The sequence below is a fragment of the Rattus rattus genome, chromosome 2 (assembly GCF_011064425.1).
Source record: "Rattus rattus isolate New Zealand chromosome 2, Rrattus_CSIRO_v1, whole genome shotgun sequence".
Classification (NCBI taxonomy): domain Eukaryota; kingdom Metazoa; phylum Chordata; class Mammalia; order Rodentia; family Muridae; genus Rattus; species Rattus rattus.
Genome location: NC_046155.1, coordinates 32,338,091 through 32,357,915, shown reverse-complemented (window position 1 = coordinate 32,357,915; position 19,825 = coordinate 32,338,091). Strand labels below are relative to the sequence as shown.

Genomic DNA, 19,825 nt, shown 5'->3' with positions numbered 1-19,825 from the left:
TTACAGGTAAATTGTTGAGAGCTTTATTGGTGTCCTCTGCAAGAACAACAAGTGCTCTTGATCTGTGAGCCATCCCTCCAACCCTAGGATTTTACTTTATTCTTTTAATATTTAGTTAATTTTTAAGGTCATTTTTGAGGTTTCCATTTGACTTAATTTTGCCAATGAGAAGTCTTTTTTAAATTTTTTTTTATTTTTTGTCAACTTGAAACAAGCTAGAGTCATCTTGAAACAAGGAACCTTAATTGAGGAATCTCCTCTATCAGATTGGCCTGTGGGGATCTCCGTGGGCATTTCCTCAATTTGATTGATGAGGAAGGGCCTCGCCCACAGTGGGTAGTGCCGCTTCTGGACCAGTTGTTCCGAGTTGCAGAAGAATGTAGTCTGAGCAAGCCACTGGGAGCAACAGGGAGCAGCATTCTTCTGGGGGTGTCAGTTCCTGCCTTGGTTTTAACTCCGTGAACCACGACCTAGGATATGTAAGCCAAATAAACCCTTTCTTCCCCAAGATGCTTTTGGTCATGGAGTTTTGTTACAGCAATAGAAACCCTAACTAAGACATGAGTCCATCTCAGAGTGATAGAATATAAGCTGTCAAGAAGACAATATCAGCTTTTAACTTGGCTGGGTGCCATTCTGTCCTGACACCAATCACCGGTGTGGCATATGGCAGAAGTCCAATTGCAGATTCCCAAGTGTAGTAAATAATTATTAAAAATCCTGGCGGCGTGGGGTTTATACCTGCCTTTAACCATTTCTGTTCCTGGATGAAGGCACATACACAGCCTTTATATTCTTAAATATGCCTTAGGCCGCACAATAGCTAGGCGTTTGCCTGCCCTCCATGCTGTTAGAATCTGCCTTCCCATCGATAGCCCCAAGCCATCACTCACTATTTCTATGTTCCATATGGGCTGCTCTTAGCTCCAATTGGCCAGCACACAGGACCACGAATTCCTTTACTCCTACCCCATGGTGGTTGTCTCCCTCCCCCTCCCCTCCCCTCCCCCTCCCCTTCCCTTTCCCCCTCCCTCTCCCCATCCCTCTGTCATTCTTCTTCTGTGGCAGCTTTTTCTTTCTCTCTCCTGTAGTCTCTCCTCTGACCCAAGCCCTTGAAAACTCAACTCCACCTATCAATCACTCTTCTACCCAGCTATTGGCTGCAGGCATCTTTATTGACCAGTCAGAATTAACTTGGGGGACAGGGTCCCAGGGGTTATGTACAGACTCCAGGTTTTGGGGGCCTGTACTTAGCACGATAGACAGTAAAAGATAAAACCTCAACTCCCACCTCTACTGCTTACTGAGGCACACTTTCTGAGCCCCAGAAATTTGCCTTTTTAGTTAGCACTTTGCATTTTAAATCCGCTGCAGACGCTAGAGAGCCAGGCCCCCGTGTGCAGTGCATCATTGCTAAATTTTGAGCAGGGTCTATTTGAGGAGGCTCACAAGTCTTTTCCTCTCACCCATACATAAAGTTGTCATCTGAAAACTGCCCATCAATAAAAAGTGCCAATATTGATTGTGACTAAGCTTGAATACGTTAGTGCCCTTTCCAATCCAAATCCAGATGATCAACCTTTTTAAAAAGATTTATTTATTATCTATAAGTACACTGTCGCTGTCTTCAGACACACCAGAAGAGGGCATCAGATCCCATTACAAATGGTTGTGAGCCACCATGTGGTTGTTGGGATTTGAACTCAGGACCTCTGGAAGAGCAAGCAGTCCACGTTCTTAACCACTGAGCCATCTCTCCAGCCCGGAAACCCTTTCTTAGATGGCTGTGTCTACCAGCCTTCAGAATAGAAGCCCTTTGAGAACTGACTCAGGCAGAAAGGAAGTGAGGGTCTGATCTTTTCTCTCCAGCTGAGTGGAATTCTCTAGGAATAAGCTGGTTGATCCTTTTATATTTCCCAGGGTATTTATAGCCTCCTAGCCTTCCCTAGCTGCCCAGAGTACAAGGAATGGACTTACTTTAAACAGGACAGGACCAATTGTAGTGTCCTTGGGATTAATGCTGACACAGGTGAACCTCTAGGCCATCCTGGTGTAGGTCATACTGTGTGTCAAGGCAGCTAGAACCTCATAGTGAGATGTTGTCTCTGTAGTAACAAAAAAGAAGCAATCCCAACACTAACTTTTTTGTGTGAGCCCAGCTTTGGTTTTATGAGCTCAAGAAATCACCTCAGAGAAGAGGAAAACATATGGAGAAACTGATTCATAACAGGTTTGGTCCTGGACTTGACTCTGAAGAAGCTTATAGGTTCTGTCTTCCATCCATGACAGAGCTCATGCTGCTTCTTCAGATTGCCTTTGTGGTACCCACTTTACCATGCATGCCAGGATGTACACTGTTCCTGGCACATCCTGGGTGCTAGGGCTATCTCACCAAGTACAAACAGGGTCTAGAGGGGATGGGGTGCCATGCCCACCCGGGTGTATGAACCTTTGTAGTGGTCAGCATGCTCACAGAGTATGTAATGGTATATGTTCCTCAGTCCTCATCTAGAGTTATGGCACTGTCTGTCTAGTCCTGTGCTTCATCATAACATGCCCTGACAAAGTTGCTCATTGGATGTAGGCAGTCTGGGCTTAATTATGCTCAGGAAGACCAGGTTGGAAGCTTCTTGGATGATTTCCCTGCTCGGATGCTAATGGCATTTTGGGTTCTCCCTTCCTGGTTGAAATGTGGGCAAGAGTTCTGACCTAGAGAATCATCCTGAGCTGTTTCAGTCCCACTTAAAAAATACTTTTACAAAAACCATAGCCTGTTTTTACATTGGCGTGCCAGTTCTATAAAAATGAACAGCACTCCGTTATGCTAAGTAGGTTAGGCCAGTATCCTCAGTCAGAGGGAGAGTTTGTATATTGAAACAGCCTTTTAACCCTGAAGCTTTGCTTTTGGAGAGAGGTCATTTGTCCATTATTAGAAAGCTACAGAAAGGGTTTGATCTGAAAGTTAAATAAGGTAAGCGTAGGATCCTGGGACACTTGGTGATTAATACTAGTCATTCAGTTACAAATGTGACTTAAAATATAGTAATAGAAGAATGTATTGGGCAAGATACTGTATGACCTGTAATGCCAGCTCTTGGGGAGGTAGAGACAAGAAGACTGGAGTTCAGGCTCATTCTCACCTACATAGCAAACAGGCTGCCCCGGGCTACATGAGTTCCTAACTCAAGCAACAACAACCACCACAACAAAAGATGTCAGGTTATGTCAAAGGATAGAGATGCTACATTAGGCAGTATAGCTTGTTACCTAGAGATGACCAGCTTCTTAACAGAGTCCAGTAATTTGGAACAAATTTAGTTATCAGTAAAAGCATCAGGATCGGACCTGGGAAATTCAGCCAAAGTTGGTTGAGAAAAATGTAAATGCTACAATGACTCAGAAAGTTGTCTTTCCCCCCCACCCCCCACTCCCCAAAGGCCTCTTGTAACTAAATGAGGAACAATTCGTGGATCCTCTGTCTCCAGGGAGCCCATTTCTAGGGGTTATTCCTATGGAAATGATTGGCTCTGAAGACGCACAGTGACCATGGGAAGTGACCCAGACAGCTTCTAGTATAGGCTCTAATTTGTTTATTTAATAGACTGTTGTATATTTGTTCCAGCCATGCTGAACAGGCCTGGCACAGATGTTTGATGAGCAGACTGCAGTGAGATATGAGAACATTGCAGCCAATAGTGATGGGGACACGGGACTTAGGACATCTGTCATAGTGCTCTCTGGGTTATCTTCAGTGGAGGTCCATGCTGGGGCCTCCCTTATGGTCTTTATTAATTACAGAGCTATCCATGAGCGTGCTTTCTATTAATAAAGCAGTTTAATACAGTAGGCAAAACTATGTTCAAATGTATGGATAACGTGGCAACTTTTTCCCCAAAAGAATTTGAATCTAGTCCTTTTAATTCAAAATAATGAAATAGCCAGTCATCTGAAATCGACACATTAGTGGTTCCAGGGAGCTCTTTGCCCCTCTCATCCAAGGCTGAACAGAGGAAATGAGTGTGTGATTAGGAATGAGTGATAGGAGGAGGACTTGGGCCAGCTCATCTGTGCAAAGGAAGAAGGAATATTAACATAGTCCAAGACAGTGTAGAAACCACACCAACCAAGCAGCATTAAGTGTTTGCCTAGGAAACTTGAGATTGAGAGGTCTTTCATCCACCTGTGGGTGTATTGCGGGGAACACCCAGTATCCTTAGACTTAACTCACTATCTTATCCCAGAAGAGGTTGGTTGAGGTGTGAAAGATGTCTTTCAGAAGTCAGATTTCTAGCCTAAGGGTTGATCCATGAAGCCATAAAGCTATCTTAGCGAATCGTTTCATTAAGTGTATACATCCTTTGAGCCAGAGGGGGCTAGTGCATACCTTTATTCCTAGCACTTGAGAGGCAGCAGCAAAGGCAGGGTGACGTCTGTGAGTTCAAGGCCAGGCTGGCCTACATGGTGAGTTGAGAGAAGGGGGGAAGGAGAGAGACTGACTTTGACTTTATGCTTACGACAAGTCTGCCTCTCACCTGTAAATGAAGGTTCATCTGATCTTCATTCTAGCTGGATTTCTGTGAGGCAACTTGGGAGGTACAAGTTTCTCAACCCACGTGAGGTCTATCTACTCCCTAACTCAGAATACTGTGATGTGGGTGGGGATATACACAATAATGACAGCTGTCTGTCTACTGCGTCACCAGCAGCTCACCACACTGAGATGGACTAGGAGTCCGTTTTTGTTTTTAAAGTCTCAGATGACCAAAGTGAGCAAGAAGCATAAGAATGTTGGGGACATAGCCTCTCAGTTTTCCAAGTGAGAATGTTTCCCTGGCTAAAGCTTTCTTCTAAAGTTTATTAATAAAACAATGAGGGTACAGGATTTCCAGCCCGCTTCCTCTTAGAATAACAGGGTGGGGCAGCCTATATCAGGCTAGGATAGGAAGGGCCCCTGACTCCCACGTCTGGCCTTGGCTCTCTGCCCTCACAAGCTGCAGGGAGGCTTCTGGGTGAGCAGATACAGCCTCGGGTCAGTATGGCTCTTTGTCTATTCTTCGGAACTGAGAACCAGGATTATCCGTGAGCCTGGGCCGATGGGCCAGGGAGAAACATGGGTTTAGTCTCAGAGCCAGCACCTGCAGGGTCCACCTCTCTTTGGCTGCTGTGATTTTGTTCGAGCTGTAACACAGAAGTGACTATAAAGTCTAGAGATATAACTCTGAAGTAAGACTTGATATCTTAGATTCCGTTTTTGGATCTCAAGTTTGGAGATCAGATAACTATAAAGATGTTGGAAGCAGATGCTTTCAATAGGGAGCAGGGAAAATACTGAGGAGCACACCAATTGGTTATCCAATACCAAGTCCTCAATCCTGAAAGCATACAAGCAAGTAACATTCAGACTGAGCAGGTTGTATTTGATTACTTAGGAATATATGTTTGGGCTGGAGAGATGGCTCAGTGGTTAAAAGCATTGACTGCTCTTCCCGAGGTCCTGAGTTCAATTCCCAGCAACCACATGGTGGCTCACAACCATCTGTAAAGGGATCTGATGCCCTCTTCTGGTGTGTCTGAAGACAGCTGCAGTGTACTCGTATATAATAAATAAATAAATCTTTAAAGAAAAAAAAAAGGAATATATGTTTATATACATATATGCATATGTATATAACGATGGTTACTGGAAAAAGAGGCTATGAATTTGAAAGACTGAAAGGAGAAGGGTATAAGGAGGGTTTGGACAGAGGCAGAGAGGGGAGAAATGATACAATCTTCCAAATAAAAGAAAGAAAGCAAATTGTTTGGGCTTCTGGCTGAGAAGGGACTAGAACAAAGGAAACAACAAAACTCCTTGTAATACAGGAATGATAATCTGTGTGGCCAGTCTTTGGCAACTGTGAAAAATTCATTTAAAGTGTGGCGTTCGGATGGGTGAAGACAGAGCATCCTTTGTTGACGTAAGTGATAGCATTGGTGATGCAGCTCAAGCAAACCTGGGTTCTGCTTCGTTGGCTTGCCCATCCCTGAGGCAAGCTTACTGTGGAACAGCAGGCTCTTCCCGTGGAGCAGGCTCTTCTTCAGGCCCCAGAGCTCAGTTAGGTCCCCAGTGGTATCTGATACATAAGGAGCACAGGCTTTTATCCAGGCCTGGGAAGGAAGCTCTGCTGAGGTCAGCAGGAGCAAGGAAACTGCACCCCCCTTCATCCGATGAGACCCATCATTTGGAAGATTTAAAAGAAAACGACAACAGCTAGATAGTGATGTCGCTTAGCTCATAGAGCGCTTGCTTGGCAGGCGTGTGGCCCTGGGTAAGATCCCCAACTGTGGCATGGATGCCTGCGCTGTCAGCAACAGCGACGAGGAGGCCGGAGGATCAGAAGCTGAAGTAAGGATGGGGCCAGCCTGAGATACATGAGATCATTCCTCAAAAACAAACAACGAAGAAGATAAAACGTTCCCACTGCCCTGACCCCATGATCCTGGTAGAACAAGGCCAAGCACACCATTCAGAAGTAATCCCAGTCAAGGCATTGAATAAGTTACAGTCAAGGATATGCAACAACGTTTCCTCTTCCTGTCTGATGAACTTCTTAGATCACTAGACTCTTATCGCCAGGCCAAAATGAAGTTTGTCTAACAGTTTGCTTCTGCAGATGTGGGAATCAGGGTCCCCTGGAAGGGTGAAAGACCTTTGACCTGACACATCACTATCCACAGCGCCCAGGCTTCCAGATGTTTTAAGACTGAGCATCTGAACAAAGCTTGAGACACCAGATTCTTTTAGGCACTAAGTTTTCAGGCCACATCTGAAGTTACAACAGCAAAGGGATGAAAATGACTTCTTACCAGGTCCCAACAAGTGTCCTCAACCTCGTGAGGGACCTCTTAGCGAACATTTGCCCACTGCCTAAGAATAGCCAAGACACTTCCTCCATCGACACTGGTGGTTTTCAATGGAGAAAGTCGTGTTTTCGGTACTGTCTATGTGCGACAGTGAGTGGAACTCTCAGAGTTGCCGAGGATCTGGAAGGGAATGAGACTGGCTTGTGCGACTGTCATTTTGTCAGCTTCGTTTCTTTTCCTACATGGCCATGTCTGTATATTTAATACTTTAACAACTATTTTGTATTTTTCTTAGTATTATACTTAATTTTCTTGTGTGAAAATGTTTAATATGTGCATAGTATTTTCTGTATGGCTGCCTCCTAAATTCTTAGACTGAAATTATGGAATTTTGAATTTTTGTAGTAGGAGTGGATGAAATGGTATGAAGATTCGTCAGACTCTGGGTGTACAGTGGCAGCATTCTCCCGAGCACAGCCTTCTTCATCTATCGTAGTCACTTCGAGCATTTCTCACAGTGCTGACTTGGTGGGAAACATGTCGTGTTGCCTCTGGTTACATGTCTGTTCAACCTTATAGTGTTCGTTCGTTCTGGATTTGTGCTGGTCTTGGTGCGTAGTATTGGGACCTAGCACCTTTTACTCAGTGTTCAAGTAGTTAGGACAATGATTCAGGAATTCAGAGGAATCACTCATCAGTTTATCCTCTTGTCATTTTAAGTCCAAGAAATCCAAACCTGATCCACGTAGCTATAGAGGAAGGTGGGTCTGCCTCGCCTAGGAACGTGTGAATTTGGCCAGTTACAGAGGCAACCATAAACCAAAACTCCTTAGCACACCCGAAGCTTAAAAAATAGCTCAGACAGCTACATGATGTAGCTGTATACGTGAGCGTAATCAACTCATGTCCTAGTAGGAGTCTGGTCTTGGGCTTACAGTCTTGGAAAATGGTTACTGAGTCTTCGTCTTTCAACTGCAGGGCCCTTCGTTTTCAGTTATCGGCTTCTCTTCTTATTTATTTCTTCCCTTTTCCTTACACAGCTTCCGGTTCTATAGCCAGGACTCTCCTCGAGCTTGATCCTCCTGCCTTAGCTTTGAGGTGCTCAGGACTTAGGCATGCACTGCCGTACCTAGCTCAGTGTCTTTACCTTTAAGAGAAAAGAGTATTGCCTAATTGTACTGCTGCTGTGATTTAAGTCAATTTGGCATATCCCAAGAGTATCTAGAGATAGCAGGATTGTTATGGATGCAATACCCCGATAGGGGCACTCAGACAGTGGATAACTATGCAAGGGCCTGGTAGCCTGAGATGCTTTGGTATGATGAGTGGGTGCCATCAACCCTCCTTGTGGCGCATGCAGTGGAATGAGCATATAAAGACTTTTAGCTTTAGGTAAACTCTATTTTCAGTGATGTGGGGACTCCCCTTAGTAGTGAGTGGCTAGTTTTTATACTGGTTCAGCCTCAGCCATGCTAAAGTTGACCTGTCTGAGCAACCATATGAGTCTTTATCTATCAAACACTTGTACTCTTTTCCTTCCTCTGTTGAAGTATGTATTAATAAATTCCCAGAGTTGTGCTTACCTACCTGCTCCAAGGTTTATGTTCCCAAATGAAACACACACAACCTTTATATTTTACTATGCCTTAAGCAATTCAATAGCGGGGCCACTGCCTAACCTCCACGTGGTTATTCCTGAGTTATTACTTACTAATTCTATGTTCTGTTTTGTCTGCTGTGATGGTTTGAATATGCTTGGCCCAGGGAGTGGCCCTATTAGGAGGTGTGGCCTTGTTGGAGTAGGTGTGTCACTGGGGGCGTGTGCTATAAGACCCTCATCCTAGCTGCCTGGCAGTCAGTCCTCCACCAGCAGCCTTCAGAAAAAGATGTAGAACTCTCAGCTGTGCCTGCCCCATGCCTGCCTGCTGCCATGTTCCCACCTTGATGATAATGGACTGAACCTCTGAATCTGTAAGCCAGCCCCGATTAAATGTTGTCTTTTTTAAAAGTTGCCTTGGTCATGGTGTCTGTTCACAGCAGGGAAACCCTAACTAAGACAGCTAGCGGCTCTGGACCCATAGGGCTGCCCAAGTAGGCCGTGCTCTGGGCTGTGCCCTCCTGCTCCCTCACATGGTGGCCATGCCTCTGTCCTCCACTCTTCTCTGGCATGGCATAGCACACTACGCTGCATGGCAGATCTTTTTCTCCCCTGTTCCAAGTCCCAAACCTGAGAATCCTAAAAATCCTGCCTCTGTCTGTATTCCCCAGATATTGGCTGTTGGCGTCTTTATTGCCAATCAGAACCAACTGGGGGCAGGTTCCCAGAAGTTATGTGCAGATGTTCTCCTGAAAACAGTTTTTTTGGGGGGAACACAGTTGGCATTAGAATACCAGCAGCCACGTTCCTCCCTCCTCTTCTCATCTTTACTGACTATAAGTTGGTGTCAGGATACATATCCTGCCGTTGGGGAGATGATAAAAATAATGTTAAGTTAGAACAGTGGATGGATACAGCATGCTGAAAGGAGTGTTTTAGCAAAAGTTTCTCAACCTCAAAATTATTTTTTTTCATTTTAAAAGAGAGAGAGAGAGAGAGAGAGAGAGAGAGAGAGAGAGAGAGAGAGAGAGAACTTTGTCCTTCTCAAACCCTTTCCTGAGTTTTATGCTTACTTAGGGAAACCGTCTGACACCTGCTTTTGCTTGGCCTTCGGGCCAGTGGACAGAGGGATGCCGTTTCTCAGTGCTGAGGATGAAAAGTCTCTGTGATCTAACTTTGCTCTGGCATTGGTTCTCCTCGGTGGTCTTTACTGGTGACGCTGTTGTATTGGTTCGCCTTGCTTTCGGTGCTGACCTTCCCTTGATGTGAATTCGTAGAAAGAAGTGCACCAGAGAACTTCTGATGGCGTTCTGGCTGCTTTGGCAAACTTGTGCTCATTGCCTGAGCCTCATGGTTACTTCTGGATCGAGCAGCTCCTGCCGATTGTGTTTGGTGTTTTGCTAGTGGACTGAACTGCAGACATCACACATTGAAATCACCTACATCCCTTTGTCCTATCAGCCATTTTTCTACCCTACCTTTTGTCAGTGGGCTAGAAGGGAGGTTGGAGCATTAAAGTAGTTTTAAAAAATAAAAACCTACAGTCTCATGTATTTCTTACAGGTAAAACATTTTAAATTAAAATAAGAAACTTTATTTTTACACATGTAATATGTGTTCAGGTGCACATATGTGGGCACATGTATTTCTGTGGAGGCCACTGGTTTATGTCAGGGTTTTCTTCTAGTTCTCTCACTTTACTTACTATAGAGAGGGACAGTCTCTCTCTCTCTCTCTCTCTCTCTCTCTCTCTCTCTCTCTTCTCTCTCTCTCTCTCTCTCTCTCTGTCTCCCTCTCTGTCTCTGTCTCTCTCTCTTTCTGTCTGTCTCTCTGCCTCCCTCTCTGTCTCTCTCTCTGTCTCCCTCTCTGTCTCTCTCTCTCTTTCTGTCTCTCTGCCTCCCTCTCTCTCTGTCTCTCTCTCTTAAGATTTATTTATTTTCATGTTTTGTCTGAGTATCTGTGTGATGGTGGCCTATCTTCTGGAACTGGAGTTCCAGACAGTTGTAAGCTGCCAGGTGGGTGCTGGGAACTGAACTCGGGTCCTCTAGGAGAGCAGCCAGTGATTTTAGCCATTGAGGCATCATCTCTCCAGCCCTGAGGCATGCTCTCTTGCTCAGCCTTCTTGGCTTCTTGAGTCCTGGGATTACAAGCAGGCAGCCGGACCTGCCTGGCTTTGTTAGCCGCTAGGAATCAACTCTGCTTCTCATGTTTGCAGTGCAAACACTTCAGCTACTGAGCGTCTCCCAGCCCCAAACAACATGAACTCTTAATGGTGCTACCCTAAATTTAGATGAACTATCCATTTGGCTGGGACTTGAAGATTTTTTAAATAGAGAAACATATACTGTATTAGTTGACTGTAGGAAGGCAGGAACTTGTTGTAGAGCGATCTAGGGGCAGAGACCTTGATAGAGCTCATTTGCATAGGCAGCTCATTTGGCGCTGTGGCTTTTAATTTCACAACTTGCTTAACCTGTGTTTATTAAGGAAGTGTGCAGGTGTGGATGGCGCAACGGCACACTGGGGTGGTGTTTCCTTTAAAGTTAATGAGGATCAGACGAGGAAATCGCAAAGGTCATTAGGGGAAAGGCCCTCCTTCCTTACTAAGTGGTATGAAGGGATAAGCAGGATTAGTCATCCCCTTCTCTGGACCCTCTCCCATTCAGTTCTGCTTTGCCAAAAGCACTAATTGTATGGTGCTATAATTATCTGTTTACATTCTCTCTCCAGTAAACTAGCTGGCCCAGTCTTATTCCTCTCTGTGCCTTTTATACAAGCACAATGCTAGCAGGTTGTTTTTACATATATGATTCATCGGTCTGAAATAGGAAATCAGAAGACATTTTTGGCCTGTGAGTATTTCAAAATATTGACAAATATTTTGAATAGGTGAAGGGAATTGGGAGGCATTTTTCCCCTTGAGTATAAACTGCTCATTTACAAGTAATACTAGGGACTGGTGACATGGCTCAGAGAGTGGGTAGGGTTCTTGCCATACAAGCCTGGAGAGCGGGATTCAAGCCCTTGAATATATACAACAGTGTGAGGAGGGCGCTAACTTCACAGTTGTCCTCTGATCGCCACACATGCATCTTGTACACAATAGTAAAAAGTGAAGTCATAACGCTTCAGAAAAGTTGACTTCCTATGAGCCCACTTTTCTATAACTATTACATTTCAAAGAGGAATTGGGTCTGAGGCTTCCCTGACAGCCATAACTAATGCCTACTCTGGCTGCCCTCTACCTACCTTTTTCAGCCTGTCTGTTCTGTAGCCTGTGTGTGTGTGTGTGTGTGTGTGTGTGTGTGTGTGTGTGTGTGTGCGTGCGTGTGTCCACCTGCCTGTATTGAAGCTGACAGTCAACATATCTAAGGATACCTACATAGGCTCTTCTCCTCTCTCCAGCATCCGTCATCCATATCCTGGAAGTATTAGCAGAAATTAGCATCTCAGGATGGACAGAGTGACGTTCGTCCTTGCCCCTTTCCTTTAAGACTTGGATATTTGCAAATCAGTGCTTCTCAATTTAGGGGTCACAGTGACCCGTTCACAGTGGTTACCTAAGACCGTAGGGAAATACAGTTATTTACACTATGACTCATACTAGTCACAAAATTATAGTTATGAAATAGCAACAAAAATACTTTTATGGTTGGGGTCACCACAACACGAGGCAACTGTATTAAAGGGTCCTGGCATTTGGAAGATGAAAACCGCTGACAAAAGGGCTTTCTGAATAAGCCTTGAATTGCTAAGGAAAATAAAGTCAACACCCATTAAGTGAGAGCTCCTGAAATTTAAGCTTCTGTCTAGCAACAGAAATAGTTAACTAAGGAATGAGAGAAAGCTTTACTAGTCCTACTCCTGACAGAAGAACGGCATCCAAAGATGGACTGCTACGCAAGCCTAGTGATCTGAGCTCAGATCCCTGGCACCCACAGACAGCCAGGTGTGGCCATGCCCATCTGTGACCCCAGTACAAAGGAAGTGGAAGCATCAGGACTTTGGAGTTCATTGACCAGACAACTGAGCTGAGTAAGCTCTGGTTTAGTGAGAGACACCCAAGGCTGACCTTACCCCACCTCAACACACACAGGAAAGGAATCAAGCAACCTGACCACTGAACCGGCTAGTAAAGTGAGCAGTTACAAAAGATAAAGTACTTATTATTACTAGACACCTGAGGCCTACCAAGCCAAGGGAGTTACCTGGAAACTCACCCATCTATGCCGACCTCAACACATGTCACACAGCCTAGTCCCTGCACACACAGTTGGTCCATGACCCGGCCTGCCACATACTCTTCATGAAAGAGGCTTCTGTTTGCCACAGAGATGGAGACTGCCATAGCAACCCACGACTGATCAAATGCAGAGATGTGCAACGTAAGCCCTACACTGAAGGCTCAGGGGGCATCGAGGAAGACGGAGCCAGGATGCCTGCTGCTAGATAGTGCCCTCTAGACACGACAGGAAAAGTGCATCCCTAAGTCTCACCAATACGGTTTGCCTGCACAAGACCAGTGTAACGACAACGCCAGTTGATGTATCAATGTGGCGGACAGGAAAAATTCCACAAGGTCTCACCCTTCAGTGAAGAGAGCGACAGGTGGCCCATGGCTGCTTAGAGAGCAAATACCAATTCTTGCAGAAACAAGCTCCTGCATAGGTTCAATCCCAAGTGGTCATCCTTGGACCCGGGGACACAAGAGCAATGCAAAATAGACTCAGTGAGTTGCTTATACATGTGTTTGTGTGTATACGTACATATATATTATATATATGTTTTATGTATACATATGTTTGTGCATGTGCATATATGTGCATAGACACATACATATATATAATTAATGAAGAAGTCATGAATTTGGGAGGGAAAGGGACACGGGTGGAGTTGGAAGAGGAAGAAAGAGAAGCTAGAGTGATATAGATGGTGTATTCATATATGAAGCTTTAAAAAAGTATTAAAAAACATGAAAAATGTTCAATCTCACTCATCATCAGAGATATACAAATTAAAAATGAGATTCCATCTTACCCCAGTCAGAATGGCAGTCATTAGGAAAACACCACAAATTCTAGTGAGGATGTGTGCAAAAGGGAGCCTCTTACACCCTGTTGGTGGAATGTAAACCTGTCTGGCCATTATGCAAATAGGTACAGAGATCACTCATACAGATCGCTTACATACAGATCTTCTAACTGACTCAGCCCGGCCACTGCTGGCTTCTTGTTTGATGGACTCTCTGTCACCTTATCCCGGAGGTGCCTGCACGTCAACACGCATCATGATACTTCACGCAACTGCTAAGTTGTGGAACCAAGCTATATACGGGTCCAGCAACAGAGAAGTGGGTTGAAAACACTGTGGACAGACACACAAGGCAATAATTCTGCACCACAAGAAAAAGAATGGAGTTATGCCACTAGCAGAAGAATGAGAAGAATGGATGCAACTAGAGATAATCGTATTACATGAATTTTACATGGATTTAAGCCAGCCTCAGAAGACAAATACGTTTTCTTGTTCCTAAAAACATCTTTTTATGTTGTCACAAAAAATGAGGTCTAAAAATATAAAATGAAAGTAGAGGTGAAATTGTTTAGGGAAATAAAGAGAGGACAAAGGAGGGACAGGAAGGGCGAGAAGGGGAGGGTGGAGATGGAGAGATCTGCTCGATGCGTACGAAGAAGCTTGGATGTTGTGTGACACTCTGTTGGGACAGTGGATAATGTGCACTAGTTGTGTGGTTGAGCACATGGCCACTATTTTTTCGTTGTGAAGCTCTATTTGCCTTCCTGCCTCCTTCTTTAATAGCATCTGAGATAGGGTAGTTTGACATTGACAAGAGTAAGGTTACAATTATTTGTCAGTACCAATAACTAATAATTAAGTGCTTGCTGGGAAATAGGTACTGTGGAAATACCTGTGGTTAACATATTGGATTGGTCCTTGAATCTCCCAAGGCAAGTGTCACTTCCCTTCAGACTTTGTGAATCGTGTGTGTGTTACTCTTGGAAGGAGATTGTGCTTTGAATCAGGGAGATTTTTGTAGCCCTTTCAGAGCTGGCCTTTCCCTAATGAGTGGTCTGTCGTCTAAAGCTTTCAACTGTTGGTTATGTTTTCTGTTATTGTTGAGACTTCCATAAGTCAGAATTGCATATTCTGCTGAAATATCAACATCGAGTCGGTAGTTAACACAGGACTGTTACTGTGTACAGCATGGTTCTGGGGATGGGGGTGGGGATCTGACTATAGCAGCGCGGGAACGAAGAAAAGACAAACACAGGGAGAGACACAGCAAAGCTGGGGTCTGGTGGCCTGGGCTTTCTGAAGGAGAAACTGTAGCATTCTGGATGCTCAGTGAGTTCATCGTACGTTGAGGGGACAGAGCAGGGCGCTGCACACAGTTGAGCACAGAGGAGGTTACTACATACAGAAAGTAAGGAGGCGGGTGCATGGTCTACACTTGGATCCAGGAGGCAGGTTTAGTTAATCCTGGTAGGGGCATGTCTAGAAATAAATATGGGGGCGGGAGGGGGCTATAGTGGATGCTTTTTGTGTACACTTACCAGCGTCCATATCAGGACTGGAAGAAGGCCTCTGCTCCCCTGAACCTCAGCCTGGGGATTGGGGGGCTTTGTCACTTTCCATGTGATCGAGGGTTTGGAGTCTATGACATGGCTGTAGCCATGGCAACAGTAGGCATTTATTCCGGGCTTTCTCCTGATATTGTGGGTACACGAAGTACATATTACTTAGTTTAAACTTCTCAGTCTGGGGCAAGTCCTTATATTGAAACTAAAATTCTCATACTTTACAGTGAAAGATTTATTCATTTCTCCATTTTTTTAACCTTTGGAAACATAAAAATTCTGTCTATAGCTTATTATAGCAGAGCAGTACTTAAAATGTTAGTGGGGTTTCCTTGTTTCCTGTTTTCTGATTTTCCCCTAGATTAAGTTTTCTGTGTGAATTTCAGATCTTCAGTTTTTACTGTTGTGTTTTTTTCCTTTGATTCATGTATATATTTCTGTGTTTTAGAAGTTGCTTATCTCTCCCAGCACCAAGCCCGCTTTAGAGAGTGATCACAGAATGTTCTCAGGGTTGTCATGCAGGCTGGCCAAGAGGAAAAGTGGAAAGAAGGACGTTCCACTAGAGAGGCTATCCCGGTAGCGCATCTTCGCTTGTGTTCTGAGAATTAGTGTGGACCTAGTTTACAGGTTTCAGCCACTGGTGAAGGATTCTGGTGAGCTGAGTCTTCCTGTCCTTTCAGTGTGTCCTGAGGTCACCATCGATGTTCTGGGACTTTTCCTTGTATTTGTCATTATCCTGTCAATACTTCAGCTAAGTATATTTCACATTATTGCTAGGGAAGTACCTCGAAGCGCTTCCACTTGCTGGCTGTGACACTGGGACGTCACTGCACCTCCTTGCCTGTGTGCTCACTTGGGAAATGAGCTGAGGGTAGCAGCATCCACTTGAAAGAACTCGTGGAGACCAAGTGTTCATCCATGCTTAGCCCAGTACAAGTAAACACCATCGCTCTGCCTTTATTTATTACAAAGGCAGCCAGGTGCTGGGAGAGCAGTAAGCCCACTTCAGAAGTGATCACAAAATATTCCCAGGGCTGCAGTGCTCCAGTAGGTTACCAAGAGGAAAAGCAGAGAGAAGGATGCTCCACTGGAGAGGCTAGAGGTTCTTCACAAAAGGTGGGGCCTGGCGTGATTCCACTGGAGATTCAGAGGGACCTGTGAGTCAGTGCTCTGAGGGTCCTAGAAGACGGGCAGGCTGACACTGATCCATCACACTAGCTTTTTAAGTTCTGGGCCATTTGAAGCAAAACCAAAGAAAAACCAGGCTTCCTGTGCAGGGAATAGTTTGGCCGCAGTGAGGAGTTCTCACTGGGAGAAAAGCCTGCAGGGTCAGGAGTGCAGCATCCTATTCTCTCTCTCTCTCTCTCTCTCTCTCTCTCTCTCTCTCTCTCTCTCTCTCTCTCTCACACACACACACACACACACGAGAGAGAGAGAGAGAGAGAGAGAGAGAGAGAGAGAGAGAGAGAGAGAGAGAGAGAGATTGAGTGAGTATGGATCTGTTCTGAGCAGGTAAAGACAAAGACAAGTTCTCTGTTTTCCTAGTATTGCAAAGTTCTCTTTCCTTATAGCATGTTATGAAAATAGTTTTTCTTCCAATTTTCTTCTAGTTAAGTGTGTGTCTAGGATTACAATTTTTTTCTTTCTCTTTTTCTTGATTACTTTTTTAATCTTTGTAGATATGTGTGACTAGAAGTAAAAACAAAAATGTGAAGTTACATCAGAAAGTGACTTGCTCCTAAGTATGCATACATAAACAGGAAGTACAAACCATAGCAACCAGCTTTGTTGGCCTTGGCTAGACACCCTCGCTGTGTGACTTGGGGGAGGAGTCATGGAAACACAGCTCGCTGTCGGAGTGCTGGACAGCCGTGCAGTGAGTGTCTGCTTTCTAGAACGAAGAGAAGCAAGTCTTGGTCATCTCATCTGGAATCACTTCAGTCCTCGAGAGTGATTTGGAGACTGCGGGTTTACAGAATAAAGGAACAGGTGCACAGCTGAGAGGAGAGTGGGCCAGGAAGTGACTTTCTTTGGAATGCTTACCGACCTTGTTAAAATGGGCTGCATGGGTCTGATCCTTCCTCGTTCCCAGCACAGCCTTACCTCATGCCAGAGGCATGGAAACAGTGAGCGGCAGCTAAAGCTGACCTTACATTTTCATACAAAGTGCAGACTCTCCATCCATGAGGCCCTTGGCAGTGGACAACAGGCAGCCAAGACTGTGACTCATTAGAAGACACGTTTAGGAACCCGCTGTCCTGTCCTGGTGTTTGGCCTGTGTCTGTTTTCTGCCAAAACAGACATGACTAGCACAGGGAGAGCCTGGGGGCTCAGCAAGGAGATAACAGAGTTGTAGGCTCAGGGCTGCAGAGACTGGAATTTGCTCAGCGAGGTAACGGAAAAGAAAGCACTGAGAGTGGAACTCTCTAAGATGGTGCATGGCAGGGAGGAATTGCCTCCAGGTAACGAACAGAAATAGAAAAACGGGGTTGTGTTTCCAAGAGTTAGGAATTTTGAGCCTGTTAGCCGTGCCATCAACAAATTGGATCGGCTGCATGTCAGGGGATAAGGATAACACCATAGGGGAAGGCCACTTGCTTGCAATAGGGATATAACTAAAGTGGATTTATCTTAACCCAGTGTAGACCTTGATTAAAGGTTGGTGAGATCTACCAATAAGTTAGGTGCCACAGCGGAAACGAGCCCCCTCGAATTATCTACTTTATGACAGAAAGGAGCGTGTGGCTCATATTTAAAATGATTGACTGACTGACTGGAAACCAGTCATCCCGATTCCTGCTCTCTGTTATTCCCCCAAAAGACCCGAGGATTCTTTGGAGAAATGACCTCATCCAGAACAGAGACAGGACATATTCAGGATAAGTCCCAAATATTTTTGATGGGAGAAAGTAAAGAAATAAAAGTGAGGAAAAATAAATATGTCAAAAATAGTAGGCAGCTTGAAGGAGCTCTCACTGGCCAAGTCTGAGTGCCACTGTGAAGTACAGGGGCAGCGTAGGGATGGGTCATAAGAAAAGCAGGACTCGATGTGTGTACTAAACCCCAACTACTTCACTAGTGAACAGATGAGGAAGAAGGCTGATGATGAATGAGTAGCAATGTGCAAAGAATGCTGGAGTCAGATTGCTGCAGCTGTCATGACAGAGAGCATGCAACAGGCATGCATCATGGTACCTGGGAAAATTTCTCCTTTCTTTCTCCCTCTCCTCCTCTTTCCCCTCAAAGTTGTTCTCCCTCTCCTCCTCCCTCTCCTCCTCCCTCTCCTCCTTTCTCCTCTTCCTCCTCCTTCTCCTTCTTCTCCCTCCCCCTCTTGTCTTTTCCTTCATCTTGTGTAGCTTACTGTATATCCCAGGCTGGCTTCAAACTCATGATCCCCCTGCCTCAGTTTTTCAAGTATTGAGATTATTACAGAGGTGGGAAAGGGGAATTTGGAGGTAGGACATGATACTTGGATGGTCTTAAAATGTTTCCCCCTAGATGAAGTATTAGAGTGACTTCTTTTTTTTTTTTTTAAGATTTATTCATTTATTATATGTAAGTACACTGTAGCTGTCTTCAGATACACCAGAAGAGGGCATCAGATCCCATTACAGATGGTTGTGAGCCACCATGTGGTTGCTGGGAATTGAACTCAGGACCTCTGGAAGAGCAGTCAGTGCTCTTAACCGCTGAGCCATCTCTCCAGCCCCGGAACGACTTCTTTTTATTGAATAAAGTGGCTATTACTTTAGGATGAGACTAGACTCGCACTTTCAGATGTGATATTCGGAGAGCATCTCAGGGAACTTTCTGGCTGAGAAAGACACAAGCCATTCTGATTCAACCAGAATCACTAGAGGAAAGGTCAGACAGTCTAAAATGGAAATGCTCCATTAATTTTAAAAGGGAGGAGCTCCACTCTTCTCAGGGTTGTGAAGACAAAGGGGCATGTCCTTCAGATTAAAGAAAAGCAGCGGTGGAATGCTTTTCTATCCCTGGGCTGGATCCTGTCATGGAAGAAATGCTATTAAAAAATCATTCAGGCAACTGAATATGGAATGGATTAAAGCATCGGTGTCCGTGGTCCCCAGTTGGTGACTTCATTGTGATTATGTTAGAGCATTCCGACTCTCTGGGAATACTTTCTCAAGTGTTTAAAGAAAAAGCACCAGTGTGTGAGACTGTCACATTAGGCTCAAGACAAAAGTGTTCAGTGTGTGTATGGAAGAAACCAAGCAAATATTCACAGAAGTGGGCTAAGCGTCTGTCAACAAATTCAGGGAGGGGCTGCAACAGTGTTCTCCAGTCAACAAATTCAGGGAAGGGCTGCAATGGTGTTCTTTGTAGGACTATTTTTGCAACTTTTCTGTTGATTTTTAAATTATTCTCAAGTTAAAAAGATTTAAAAAGTTGAACAGTGACGAATATGACTTACAGGGCAGAGGAGGGAGGGTGTGTGGAGAAGATAGAGGTTGAATTGCCTCTGGGTTTTCTGCTGCAAGGTTTGCTTTTCTAAGTCAACTGTGGCAGTGTCTTGGTCACTATGTAGACAAAGGTATTTATTTCTGCATCTGTTGGGTGAGAACGTTGATCAGCAGATCAAGGCAAGTAGTCAAGAGTCTCAACATACAGGGGAATTGAACCCAAGGCTTTGGCCTGCTAGGCAAGCACTCTGCCTTCTAAGCTGTATACCAGCCCCTCTTATTTCTTCTTTGATGCCGTTTAGCTGAGTAGATTGGGGGCAGGTTTTCTAACCTTCAGAAACTTGAGCTACTGCTTCATTTCCAAA

The 19,825-nt window shown here is 44.7% G+C and overlaps 1 protein-coding gene across 3 annotated transcripts in view; it reads left to right on the top strand.

The window, feature by feature from the left end:
* The window catches only part of Sgms1 (sphingomyelin synthase 1), a 265,773-nt gene that overhangs the window by 75,436 nt on the left and 170,512 nt on the right, over positions 1-19,825 (top strand). The window lies entirely within an intron of this gene.